Raw genomic sequence first — 14,419 nt, 5'->3', positions numbered from 1 at the left:
GGCTTTTGAATAATCAAATAAAGCGTAACGAAATTTATTAAAAAATTTGGGAAAATTTAAACAACTCTAAATTAACACTTTTGAATAACAGCAAAGATTCTACCTAAGTCAATAGGAAGTATATCCTGTTTGCAGTTATGAGTTTTTTTGTTTGTTTATGAAGAAAGTGTTTACACACTGACATATGGCTTTATAACAATAGTTTATTTAGTTAAAAAGATGGAAAATTTTTAGGCTATTTTGATTATATTTATGACTTATGGCGTTTCAGGTGTTTTGGGTAATTAAGGGCTTTTGGATAATCAAATAAAGCGTAACGAAATTTATTAAAAAATTTGGGAAAATTTAAACAACTTTAAATTAACACTTTTGAATAACAGCAAAGATTCTACGTAAGTCAATAGGAAGTATATTTTGTTTACTGTTATGAATTTTTTGTTTGTTAATAAAGAAAGTGTTTACACACTGACATATGGCTTTATAACAATAGTTTATTTAGTTAAAAATAAGAGTTGTTTGCTGCGTAAAATCACTAAATGCCATCAGATCTGAAGATGGACAATGTTTAGGCTAATTTGATAATATTTACGACTTGTGGCGTTTCAAGTGTTTTTGACTAATTAAGGGCTTTTGAATAATCAAATAAAGCGTAGCGAATTTTATTAAAAAATTTGGGAAAAGTTTAAACAACGTTAAATTAACACGTTTGAATAACAGCAAAGATTCTACGTAAGTCAATAGGAAGTATATTTTGTTTACTGTTATGAATTTTTTTGTTTGTTAATGAAGAAAGTGTTTACACACTGACATATGGCTTTATAAGAATAGTTTATTTAGTTAAAAAGATGGAAAATTTTTAGGCTATTTTGATTATATTTATGACTTATGGCGTTTCAGGTGTTTTTGGCTAATTAAGGGCTTTTGAATAATCAAATAAAGCGTAGCGAATTTTATTAAAAAATTTGGGAAAAGTTTAAACAACGTTAAATTAACAATTTTGAATAACAAAAAAGATTCTTCGTATGTCAATAGGAAAAAATTTGGTTACTGTTATGCATTTTTTTTGTTTGTTAATGAGGAAAGTGTTTACACACTGACATATGGCTTTATTACAATAGTTTATTTAGTTAAAAATAAGATTTGTTTGCTGCGTAAAATCTCTAAATGTCATCAGATCTAAAGATGGAAAATGTTTAGGCTATTTTGATTATATTTATGACTTATGGCGTTTCAGGTGTTTTCAGGCTAATTAAGGGCTTTTGAATAATCAAATAAAGCGTAACGAAATTTATTAAAAAATTTGGGAAAATTTAAACAACTTTAAATTAACACTTTTGAATAACAGCAAAGATTCTACGTAAGTCAATAGGAAGTATATCTTGTTTACTGTTATGAGTTTTTTTGTTTGTTTATGAAGAAATTGTTTACACACTGACATATGGCTTTATAACAATAGTTTATTTAGTTAAAAATAAGAGTTGTTTTCTGCGTAAAATCTCTAAATGCCATCAGATCTAAAGATGGAAAATTTTTAGGCTATTTTGATTATATTTATGACTTATGGCATTTCAGGTGTTTTTGACTAATTAAGGGCTTTTGTATAATCAAATAAAGCGTAACGAAATTTATTAAAAAATTTGGGAAAATTTAAACAACTTTAAATTAACACTTTTGAATAACAGCAAAGATTCTACGTAAGTCAATAGGAAGTATATTTTGTTTACTGTTATGAATTTTTTTGTTTGTTAATGAAGAAAGTGTTTACACACTGACATATGGCTTTATAAGAATAGTTTATTTAGTTAAAAAGATGGAAAATTTTTAGGCTATTTTGATTATATTTATGACTTATGGCGTTTCAGGTGTTTTTGGCTAATTAAGGGCTTTTGGATAATCAAATAAAGCGTAACGAAATTTATTAAAAAATTTGGGAAAATTTAAACAACTTTAAATTAGCACTTTTGAATAACAGCAAAGATTCTACGTAAGTCAATAGGAAGTATATTTTGTTTACTGTTATGAATTTTTTTGTTTGTTAATGAAGAAAGTGTTTACACACTGACATATGGCTTTATAACAATAGTTTATTTAGTTAAAAATAAGAGTTGTTTGCTGCGCAAAATCACTAAATGCCATCAGATCTGAAGATGGAAAATGTTTAGGCTAATATGATAATATTTATGACTTATCGCGTTTCAAGTATTTTTGACTAATTAAGGGCTTTTGAATAATCAAATAAAGCGTAGCGAATTTTATTAAAAAATTTGGGAAAAGTTTAAACAACGTTAAATTAACACTTTTGAATAACAACAAAGATTCTACGTATGTCAATAGGAAAAAATTTGGTTACTGTGGGGGCTTTTGAATAATCAAATAAAGCGTAGCTAATTTTATTAAAAAATTTGGGAAACGTTTAAATAACGTTAAATTAACACTTTTGACTAACAACAAAGATTCTACGTAAGTCAATAGGAAGTATATCTTGTTTACTGTTATGAATTTTTTTGTTTGTTAATGAAGAAAGTGTTTACACACTGACATATGGCTTTATAACAATAGTTTATTTAGTTAAAAATAAGAGATGTTTGCTGCGTAAAATCACTAAATACCATCAGATCTGAAGATGGAAAATGTTTAGGCTAATTTGATAATATTTATGACTTATGGCGTTTCAAGTGTTTTTGACTAATTAAGGGCTTTTGAATAATCAAATAAAGCGTAGCGAATTTTATTAAAAAATTTGGGAAAAGTTTAAACAACGTTAAATTAACACTTTTGAATAACAACAAAGATTTTACGTATGTCAATAAGAAAAAATTTGGTTACTGTTATGATTTTTTTTTGTTTGTTAATGAGGAAAGTCTATACACGCTGACATATGGCTTTATAACAATAGTTTATTTAGATAAAAATTAGAGTTGTTTGCTGCGTAAAATCTCTAAATGCCATCAGATCTAAAGATGGACAATTTTTAGGCTATTTTGATTATATTTATGACTTATGGCGTTTCAGGTGTTTTTGACTAATTAAGGGCTTTTGAATAATCAAATAAAGCGTAACGAAATTTATTAAAAAATTTGGGAAAATTTAACCAACGTTAAATTAACACTTTTGAATAACAGCAAAGATTCTAGGTAAGTCAATAGGAAGTATACTTGTTTACTGTTATGGTTTTTTTGTTTGTTTATGAAGAAAGTGTTTACACACTGACATATGGCTTTATAACAATAGTTTATTTAGTTAAAAATAAGAGTTGTTTGCTGCGTAAAATCTCTAAATGCCATCAGATCTGAAGATGGAAAATTTTTAGGCTAATTTGATAATATTTATGACTTATGGCGTTTCAAGTGTTTTTGACTAATTAAGGGCTTTTGAATAATCAAATAAGCGTAGCGAATTTTATTAAAAAATTTGGAAAAAGTTCAAACAATGATAAATTAACACTTTTGAATAACAACAAAGATTCTACGTATGCCAACAGGAAAAAATTTGGTTACTGTTATGAATTTTTTTTGTTTGTTAATGAGGAAAGTGTTTACACACTGACATATGGCTTTATAACAATAGTTTATTTAGTTAAAAATAAGAGTTGTTTGCTGCGTAAAATCACTAAATGCCATCAGATCTGAAGATGGAACTTTTTTAGGCTAATTTGATAATATTTATGACTTATGGTGTTTCAAGTGTTTTTGACTAATTAAGGGCTTTTGAATAATCAAATAAAGCGTAGCGAATTTTATTAAAAATTTGGGAAAAGTTTAAACAACGTTAAATTAACACTTTTGAATAACAACAAAGATTCTACGTATGTCAATAGGAAAAAATTTGGTTACTGTTATGAATTTTTTTTGTTTGTTAATGAGGAAAGTGTTTACACACTGACATATGGCTTTATTACAATAGTTTATTTAGTTAAAAATAAGAGTTGTTTGCTGCGTAAAATCTCTAAATGCCATCAGATTTAAAGATGGAAAATTTTTAGGCTAATTTGATAATATTTATCACTTATGGCGTTTCAAGTGTTTTTGACTAATTAAGGGCTTTTGAATAATCAAATAAAGTGTAGCTAATTTTATTGAAAAACTTGGGAAACATTTAAACAACGTTAAATTAACACTTTTGAATAACAACAAAGATTTTACGTGAGTCAATAGGAAGTATATCATGTTTACTGTTATGAATTTTTTTTGTTTGTTAATGAAGAAAGTCTTTACACACTGACATATAGCTTTATAACAATAGTTTATTTAGTTAAAAATAAGAGTTGTTTGTTGCGTAAAATCACTAAATGCCATCAGATCTGAAGATGGGCAATTTTTAGGCTAATTTGATAATATTTATGACTTATGGCGTTTCAAGCGTTTTTGACTAATTAAGGGCTTTTGAATAACCAAATAAAGCGTTGCGAATTTTATTAAAAAATTTGGGAAAAGTTTAAACAACGTTAAATTAACACTTTTGAATAACAACAAAGATTCTATGTCAATAGGAATAAATTTGGTTACTGTTATGAATTTTTTTTTGTTTGTTAATGAGGAAAGTGTTTACACACTGACATATGGCTTTATAACAATAGTTTATTTAGTTAAAAATAAGAGTTGTTTGCTGCGTAAAATCACTAAATGCCATCAGATCTGAAGATGGATAATTTTTAGGCTAATTTGATAATATTTATGACTTATGGCGTTTCAAGTGTTTTTGACTAATTAAGGGCTTTTGAATAATCAAATAAAGCGTAGCGAATTTTATTAAAAAATTTGGGAAAAGTTTAAACAACGTTAAATTAACACGTTTGAATAACAGCAAAGATTCTACGGAAGTCAATAGGAAGTATATCTTGTTTACTGTTATGCGTTTTTTTGTTTGTTTATGAAGAAAGTGTTTACACACTAACATATGGCTTTATAACAATAGTTTATTTAGTTAAAAATAAGAGTTGTTTGCTGCGTAAAATCACTAAGTGCCACCAGATCTGAAGATGGACAATTTTTAGGCTAATTTGATAATATTTATGACTTATGGCGTTTCAAGTGTTTTTGACTAATTAAGGGCTTTTGAATAATCAAATAAAGCGTAGCGAATTTTATTAAAAAATTTGGGAAAAGTTTAAACAACGTTAAATTAACACTTTTGAATAACAACAAAGATTCTATGTCAATAGGAAAAAATTTGGTTACTGTTATGAATTTTTTTTGTTTGTTAATGAGGAAAGTGTTTACACACTGACATATGGCTTTATAACAATAGTTTATTTAGTTAAAAATAAGATTTGTTTGCTGCGTAAAATCTCTAAATGTCATCAGATCTAAAGATGGAAAATTTTTAGGCTATTTTGATTATATTTATGACTTATGGCGTTTCAGGTGTTTTCAGGCTAATTAAGGGCTTTTGAATAATCAAATAAAGCCGTAACGAAATTTATTAAAAATTTGGGAAAATTTAAACAACTTTAAATTAACACTTTTGAATAACAGCAAAGATTCTACCTAAATCAATAGGAAGTATATCCTGTTTACAGTTATGAGTTTTTTTGTTTGTTTATGAAGAAAGTGTTTACACACTGACATATGGCTTTATAACAATAGTTTATTTAGTTAAAAAGATGGAAAATTTTTACGCTATTTTGATTATATTTATGACTTATGGCGTTTCAGGTGTTTTGGGCAATTAAGGGCTTTTGGATAATCAAATAAAGCGTAACGAAATTTATTAAAAAATTTGGGAAAATTTAAACAACTTTAAATTAACACTTTTGAATAACAGCAAAGATTCTACGTAAGTCAATAGGAAGTATATTTTGTTTACTGTTATGAATTTTTTGTTTGTTAATAAAGAAAGTGTTTACACACTGACATATGGCTTTATAACAATAGTTTATTTAGTTAAAAATAAGAGTTGTTTGCTACGTAAAATCACTAAATGCCATCAGATCTGAAGATGGACAATGTTTAGGCTAATTTGATAATATTTACGACTTATGGCGTTTCAAGTGTTTTTGACTAATTAAGGGCTTTTGAATAATCAAATAAAGCGTAGCGAATTTTATTAAAAAATTTGGAAAAAGTTCAAACAATGATAAATTAACACTTTTGAATAACAACAAAGATTCTACGTATGCCAACAGGAAAAAATTTGGTTACTGTTATGAATTTTTTTTGTTTGTTAATGAGGAAAGTGTTTACACACTGACATATGGCTTTATAACAATAGTTTATTTAGTTAAAAATAAGAGTTGTTTGCTGCGTAAAATCACTAAATGCCATCAGATCTGAAGATGGAACTTTTTTAGGCTAATTTGATAATATTTATGACTTATGGCGTTTCAAGTGTTTTTGACTAATTAAGAGCTTTTGAATAATCAAATAAAGCGTAGCGAATTTTATTAAAAATTTGGGAAAAGTTTAAACAACGTTAAATTAACACTTTTGAATAACAACAAAGATTCTACGTATGTCAATAGGAAAAAATTTGGTTACTGTTATGAATTTTTTTGTTTGTTAATGAGGAAAGTGTTTACACACTGACATATGGCTTTATTACAATAGTTTATTTAGTTAAAAATAAGAGTTGTTTGCTGCGTAAAATCTCTAAATGCCATCAGATTTAAAGATGGAAAATTTTTAGGCTAATTTGATAATATTTATCACTTATGGCGTTTCAAGTGTTTTTGACTAATTAAGGGCTTTTGAATAATCAAATAAAGTGTAGCTAATTTTATTGAAAAACTTAGGAAACATTTAAACAACGTTAAATTAACACTTTTGAATAACAACAAAGATTTTACGTGAGTCAATAGGAAGTATATCATGTTTACTGTTATGAATTTTTTTTGTTTGTTAATGAAGAAAGTATTTACACACTGACATATGGCTTTATAACAATAGTTTATTTAGTTAAAAATAAGAGTTGTTTGCTGCGTAAAATCACTAAATGCCATCAGATCTGAAGATGGGCAATTTTTAGGCTAATTTGATAATATTTATGACTTATGGCGTTTCAAGCGTTTTTGACTAATTAAGGGCTCTTGAATAACCAAATAAAGCGTTGCGAATTTTATTAAAAAATTTGGGAAAAGTTTAAACAACGTTAAATTAACACTTTTGAATAACAACAAAGATTCTATGTCAATAGGAAAAAATTTGGTTACTGTTATGAATTTTTTTTGTTTGTTAATGAGGAAAGTGTTTACACACTTACATATGGCTTTATAACAATAGTTTATTTAGTTAAAAATAAGAGCTGTTTGCTGCGTAAAATCACTAAGTGCCACCAGATCTGAAGATAGACAATTTTTAGGCTAATTTGATAATATTTATGACTTATGGCGTTTCAAGTGTTTTTGACTAATTAAGGGCTTTTGAATAATCAAATATAGCGTAGCGAATTTTATTAAAAAATTTGGGAAAAGTTTAAACAACGTTAAATTAACACTTTTGAATAACAACAAAGATTCTATGTCAATAGGAAAAAATTTGGTTACTGTTATGAATTTTTTTTGTTTGTTAATGAGGAAAGTGTTTACACACTGACATATGGCTTTATAACAATAGTTTATTTAGTTAAAAATAAGATTTGTTTGCTGCGTAAAATCTCTAAATGTCATCAGATCTAAAGATGGAAAATTTTTAGGCTATTTTGATTATATTTATGACTTATGGCGTTTCAGGTGTTTTCAGGCTAATTAAGGGCTTTTGAATAATCAAATAAAGCCGTAACGAAATTTATTAAAAATTTGGGAAAATTTAAACAACTTTAAATTAACACTTTTGAATAACAGCAAAGATTCTACCTAAATCAATAGGAAGTATATCTTGTTTACAGTTATGAGTTTTTTTGTTTGTTTATGAAGAAAGTGTTTACACACTGACATATGGCTTTATAACAATAGTTTATTTACAATTTTTGTTGTTATATCGGCCTACTGATTTGTAAGATCGCGAGTTTGAATCGAGCTCAAGGCCTAACAATAATTATTTTATCATTATTATTGTTATAATATATTTTTTCTTAATTGAAAAAATTTTTAAATTAGAATAGAAGAAAGAAAAAATTTAGACAACTGCCAAAGCTCGTTGTATAGATCCATTTCGGGAACTGCTAAATTCCTTCATCGGCAAGGTTTAGGCGCCGCTGCTATAACCATTCAGCCACCACAGCGGTTTTTTGTTTGTCTCCATTATTGCTACTTCAATTCTGGTTCTTGCCAATTGATATTGACAGCACTGCGACATCTGTTACAGAATAGTTGTGAAAATTGGACTTTGCTTATGGCGATGATGCCATAGTGTCATATTTTATTGACACTTTTTCCCCGTGCTCTGGGATGTATTAACAATTTTTGTTGTTATATCGGCCTACTGATTTGTAAGATCGCGAGTTTGAATCTAGCTCAAGGCCTAACAAAAATTATTTTATCATTATTATTGTTATAATATATTTTTTCTTAATTGAAAAAAAATTTTAAATAAGAATAGAAGAAAGAAAAAATTTAGACAACTGCCAAAGCTCGTTGTATAGATCCATTTCGGGAACTGCTATCATTGGAAAAACCGCTGTAGTGGCTGAATGGTTATAGCAGCGGCGCCTAAACGTTGCCGATGAAGGAATTTAGCAGTTCCCGAAATGGATCTATACAACGAGCTTTGGCAGTTGTCTAAATTTTTTCTTTCTTCTATTCTAATTTAAAAATTTTTTCAATTAAGAAAAAATAGTTTATTTAGTTAAAAAGATGGAAAATTTTTAGGCTATTTTGATTATATTTATGACTTATGGCGTTTCAAGTGTTTTTGGCTAATTAAGGGCTTTTGAATAATCAAATAAAGCGTAGCGAATTTTATTAAAAAATTTGGGAAAAGTTTAAACAACGTTAAATTAACACTTTTGAATAACAAAAAAGATTCTACGTATGTCAATAGGAAAAAATTTGGTTACTGTTATGCATTTTTTTTTGTTTGTTAATGAGGAAAGTGTTTACACACTGACATATGGCTTTATTACAATAGTTTATTTAGTTAAAAATAAGATTTGTTTGCTGCGTAAAATCTCTAAATGTCATCAGATCTAAAGGTGGAAAATTTTTAGGCTATTTTGATTATATTTATGACTTATGGCGTTTCAGGTGTTTTCAGGCTAATTAAGGGCTTTTGAATAATCAAATAAAGCGTAACGAAATTTATTAAAAAATTTGGGAAAATTTAAATAACTTTAAATTAACACTTTTGAATAACAGCAAAGATTCTACGTAAGTCAATAGGAAGTATATCTTGTTTACTGTTATAAATTTTTTTGTTTGTTAATAAAGAAAGTGTTTACACACTGGCATATGGCTTTATAACAATAGTTTATTTAGTTAAAAATAAGAGTTGTTTGCTGCGTAAAATCTCTAAATGCCATCAGATCTGAAGATGGAAATTTTTTAGGCTAATTTGATAATTAAGGGCTTTTGAATAACCAAATAAAGCGTTGCGAATTTTATTAAAAAATTTGGGAAAAGTTTAAACAACGTTAAATTAACACTTTTGAATAACAAAAAAGATTCTACGTATGTCAATAGGAAAAAATTTGGTTACTGTTATGCATTTTTTTGTTTGTTAATGAGGAAAGTGTTTACACACTGACATATGGCTTTATAACAATAGTTTATTTAGTTAAAAATAAGAGTTGTTTGCTGCGCAAAATCACTAAATGCCATCAGATCTGAAGATGGAAAATTTTTAGGCTAATATGATAATATTTATGACTTATCGCGTTTCAAGTATTTTTGACTAATTAAGGGCTTTTGAATAATCAAATAAAGCGTAGCGAATTTTATTAAAAAATTTGGGAAAAGTTTAAACAACTTTAAATTAACACTTTTGAATAACAACAAAGATTCTACGGATGTCAATAGGAAAAAATTTGGTTACTGTTATGAATTTTTTTGTTTGTTAATGAGGAAAGTGTTTACACACTGACATATGGCTTTGTAACAATAGTTTATTTAGTTAAAAATAAGAGTTGTTTGCTGCGTAAAATCTCCAAATGCCATCAGATCTGAAGATGGAAAATTTTTAGGCTATTTTGATTATATTTATGACTTATGGCGTTTCAGGTGTTTTTGACTAATTAAGGGCTTTTGAATAATCAAATAAATTTGGGAAAAGTTTAAACAACGGTAAATTAACACTTTTGAATAACAACAAATATTCTACGTAAGTCAATAGGAAGTATATCTTGTTTACTGTTATGCATTTTTATACTCAGTTGAGCAGAGCTCACATAGTATATTAACTTTGATTGGATAACGGTTGGTTGTACAGGTGTAAAGGAATCGAGAAAGCTATAGACTTCCATATATCAAAATCATCAGGATCGAAAAAAAATTTGATTAAGCCATGTCCGTCCGTCCGTTAACACGATAACTTGAGTAAATTTTGAGGTATCTTGATGAAATTTGGCACGTAGGTTCCTGAGCACTCATCTCAGATCGCTATTTAAAATGAACGATATCGGACTTTAACCACGCCCACTTTTTCGATATCGAAAATTTCGAAAAACCGAAAAAGTGCAATAATTCATTACCAAAGACAGATAAAGCGATGAAATTTGGTAGGTGAGTTGAACTTATGACTCAGAATAGAAAATTAGTAAAATTTTGGACAATGGGCGTGGTACCGCCCACTTTTAAAAGAAGGTAATTTAAAATTTTTGCAAGCTGCAATTTGGCAGTCGTTGAAGATATCATGATGAAATTAGGCATGAACGTTACTCCTATTACTATATGCACGCTTAATAAAAATTAGCAAAATCGGAGAAGGAACACGCCCACTTTTAAAAAAAATTTTTTTTTGAAGTAAAATTTTAACAAAAATTTAATATCTTTACAGTATATAAGTAAATTATGTCAACACTCAACTCCAGTAATGATCTGGTGCAACAAAATACAAAAATAAAAGAAAATTTGGGTGTGGCTCCGCCCTTTTTCATTTAATTTGTCTAGGATACTTTTAATGCCATAAGTCGAACAAAAATTTACCAATCCTTTTGAAATTTGGTAGGGGCATATATTTTATGACGTTTACTGTTTTCTGTGAAAATGGGCGAAATCGGTTCAAGCCACGCCCAGTTTTTATACACAGTCTGTCCTTCCGCATGGCCGTTAACACGATAACTTGAGCAAAAATCGATATATCTTTACCGAACTTAGTTCACGTACTTATCTGAACGTACTTTATCTTGGTATAAAAAATGAACGAAATCCGACTATGACCACGCCCACTTTTTCGATATCGAAAATTACAAAAATGAAAAAATGCCATAATTCTATAACAAATACGAAAAAAGGGATGAAAATGGTATTTGGATTGGTTTATTGACGCGAAATATAACCTTAGAAAAAAAAAAAAATGGTTGTGACACCTACCATATTAAGTAGAAGAAAATGAAAAAGTTCTGCAGGGCGAAATAAAAAACCCTTGAAATCTTGGCAGGTATTACATATATAAATAAATTAGCGGTATCCAACAGATGATGTTCTGGGTCACCCTGGTCCACATTTTGGTCGATATCTGGAAAACGCCTTCACATATACAATTACCACCACTCCCTTTTAAAACTCTCATTAATACCTTTAATTTGATACCAATATCGTACAAACACATTCTAGAGTCACCCCTGGTCCACCTTTATGGCGATATCTCGAAAAGGCGTCCACCTATAGAACTAAGCCCCACACCCTTTTAACATACTCACTAACACCTTTCATTTGATACCCATATCGTACAAACATATTCTAGAGTCACCCCTGGTCCACCTTTATGGCAATATCTCGAAAAGGCGACCACCTATAGAACGAAGGCCCACTCCCTTTTAAAAATACTCATTAACACCTTTCATTTGATACCCATATCGTGCAAACAAAGTCTAGAGTCACCCCTGGTCCACCCTTATAGCGATATTTCGAAACGGCGTCCACCTATAGAACTAAGGCCTACTCCCTTTTAAAATACTCATTAACACCTTTCGTTTGATACCCATATTGTACAAACGCATTCTAGAGTCACCCCTGGTCCACCTTTATGGCGATATCTCGAAACGGCGTCCACTTATAGAACTAAGGATTACTCCCTTTTAAAATACTCATTAACACCTTTCATTTGATACCCATATCGTACAAACAAATTCTAGAGTCAACCCTGATCCACCTTTATGGCGATATCTCTAAATGGCGTCCACCTATAGAACTATGGCCCACTTCCTCATAAAACACTCTTTAATGCCTTTCGTTTCATACACATGTCATACAAACACATTCCGGGGTTTCCCTCGGTTCATTTTCCTACATGGTTATTTTCCCTTATGTTGTCACCATAGCTCTTAACTGAGTATGTAATGTTCGGTTACACCCGAACTTAACCTTCCTTTCTTGTTTTTGTTTGTTTATGAAGAAAGTGTTTACACACTGACTTATGGCTTTATAACAATAGTTTATTTAGTTAAAAATAAGAGTTGTTTGCTGCGTAAAATCTCTAAATGCCATCAGATCTGAAGATGGAAAAATTTTAGGCTATTTTGATTATATTTATGACTTATGGCGTTTCAGGTGTTTTTGACTAATTAAGGGCTTTTGAATAATCAAATAAGGCGTAGCGAATTTTAATTAACACTTTTGAATAATTGTTGAAGACATGAGTCAAATATACATATGCATACACGTACAATAATATATATAATCCTTACATCTTAATACTTACCTTAAATTTGTAATATATACCTACCCTTTTTAATTATATATAGACATTTCAGAAATACTTACCCTTATTTGAAATACTTACCATTCAGAAATATTTACATTGTATAAAATCACATACTGATACTCATATTTTACATTCACCCTGTATCGATTTAGTAAGCTACCGTTCGCATAAAATATGCAGATTTAAGAAATGCATACATATTTTCCTATTTACTTATTTATACACTTACCGTTTTTCTCTCTCCTTAAGTTAAAAAGTAAGCGGTCCAACTGAATGCATTGGACCACTTTTAAGTTAGTTATTCGCCATCAGCCTATCTATATTCACGCTTCTAAAATTAAAGAGCCTAAAATCGCGTCACAGATACATACCTACTAAATAAATAAAAGTGTTAAATCCCAAATCGCTGAAACAAAGACTTAAATAATAAACATTAATATTAATAAAGTATATATTTATATATATACAAACCGAAAGTTATCGCATTGTTTTATTTCTTTCGCAGTGAACTGCTTTCCCCTTATCTCCCGTGTGCACATACCCCACATTGTGCAAATTTAGACATGGTCCTTTTGGAGCCATAAAATTGAGCTAGTGACCTACAAAATACTCAAAATTTAAATAAAAATTAAATATAATTAAATCGATTTTCGCGACGCGTTGACTTTTTAAAATTGTGAAAATAAAGTAAAAAATTAAAAAGAAGAGTGCAGTGAAACATTAATCTAATCACGTACATACATATGTACATACAAAAAATACCGCACATTAGGCTGAACTAAGAAAAAGAATTCGTTAAAAAAAAAAAAAAAAAAACAGAAAGAATACAATAATCAACAAAACTTTGTAAAGCCTACTGTACAAATACAAAACAAAAAACGAAATACTTAAAGGCTTACATTGTACACAAGTGAAAATAAAGAAACAAAAAAGAAGTATAATTGAGAAAATTTTTAGAAAGAAAAAATTAAAAGTGGATGATTTAAAGTAAAAAAGAATTTTGTGCATGCCAAAAGGAAAACCGCAAAAGAGTACCGACATATAAATAGAGCGGTGCGAAAAAAAAAAAAGAAATCAACAGAGTGAATAAATTTACAATTGGAAAAAGCCGAGAAACAGTATAATTGAGAAAAAAAATTTTTTGTGGAAGTGGAAAAAAGACGGTTTTGGAGCAGAGTTACATATAATAATAAATAGTGCATAATAGGGTGTGCAACAAAAATATTACAATAGAAAATCCAAAAAAAACGAAAAAAGGTACAATTTATCTAAAATATATTGTGGATATAATAAAAGAGCATACTTATACTTACCTGACCTTACTTACCTTTGAGGAAAAAAATTGTATACCTACCTGTGGAGAAAAATATTAGCTTACGTTCGAAAAAAAAATATTTATTCACCGTAAAGATTCCTGCGGAAAAGAAGTAGAGAGGTATAAATTTTTAAAAGAGCTGTGAAAAATAAAACCACACGAATAAATATTTCTTTTTAACACGAGCAGTATACCTGCAAAAGTGGTGCACCAGAACAGTGAAAAAAAAAAACACCTGAAAAAATATAAAAAAGGTTAATATAAATGCGGTGTTCGAAAAAGTCGGAAAAAGAAAAGAATTAGCGGGATTTACATAACTGTGGTGCTCCGGAAAACCTGCAAGGAAACGAATAAATTGTTGAAAGAAGAA

The 14,419-nt window shown here is 28.8% G+C and overlaps 1 pseudogene; it reads left to right on the top strand.

Annotated features, from left to right (window-relative positions):
• Positions 1-13,956, top strand: part of LOC137233910 (mitochondrial uncoupling protein 4-like) — a 29,934-nt pseudogene extending 15,978 nt beyond the window's left edge.
• The last annotated feature ends 463 nt before the right edge of the window (positions 13,957-14,419 follow it).

The sequence above is a fragment of the Eurosta solidaginis genome, chromosome 5, assembly GCF_040869045.1.
Source record: "Eurosta solidaginis isolate ZX-2024a chromosome 5, ASM4086904v1, whole genome shotgun sequence".
Taxonomy (NCBI): Eukaryota; Metazoa; Arthropoda; class Insecta; order Diptera; family Tephritidae; genus Eurosta; species Eurosta solidaginis.
Note: the sequence above shows the minus strand (reverse complement) of the source record. Positions and strands in the feature narration are given on the sequence as shown.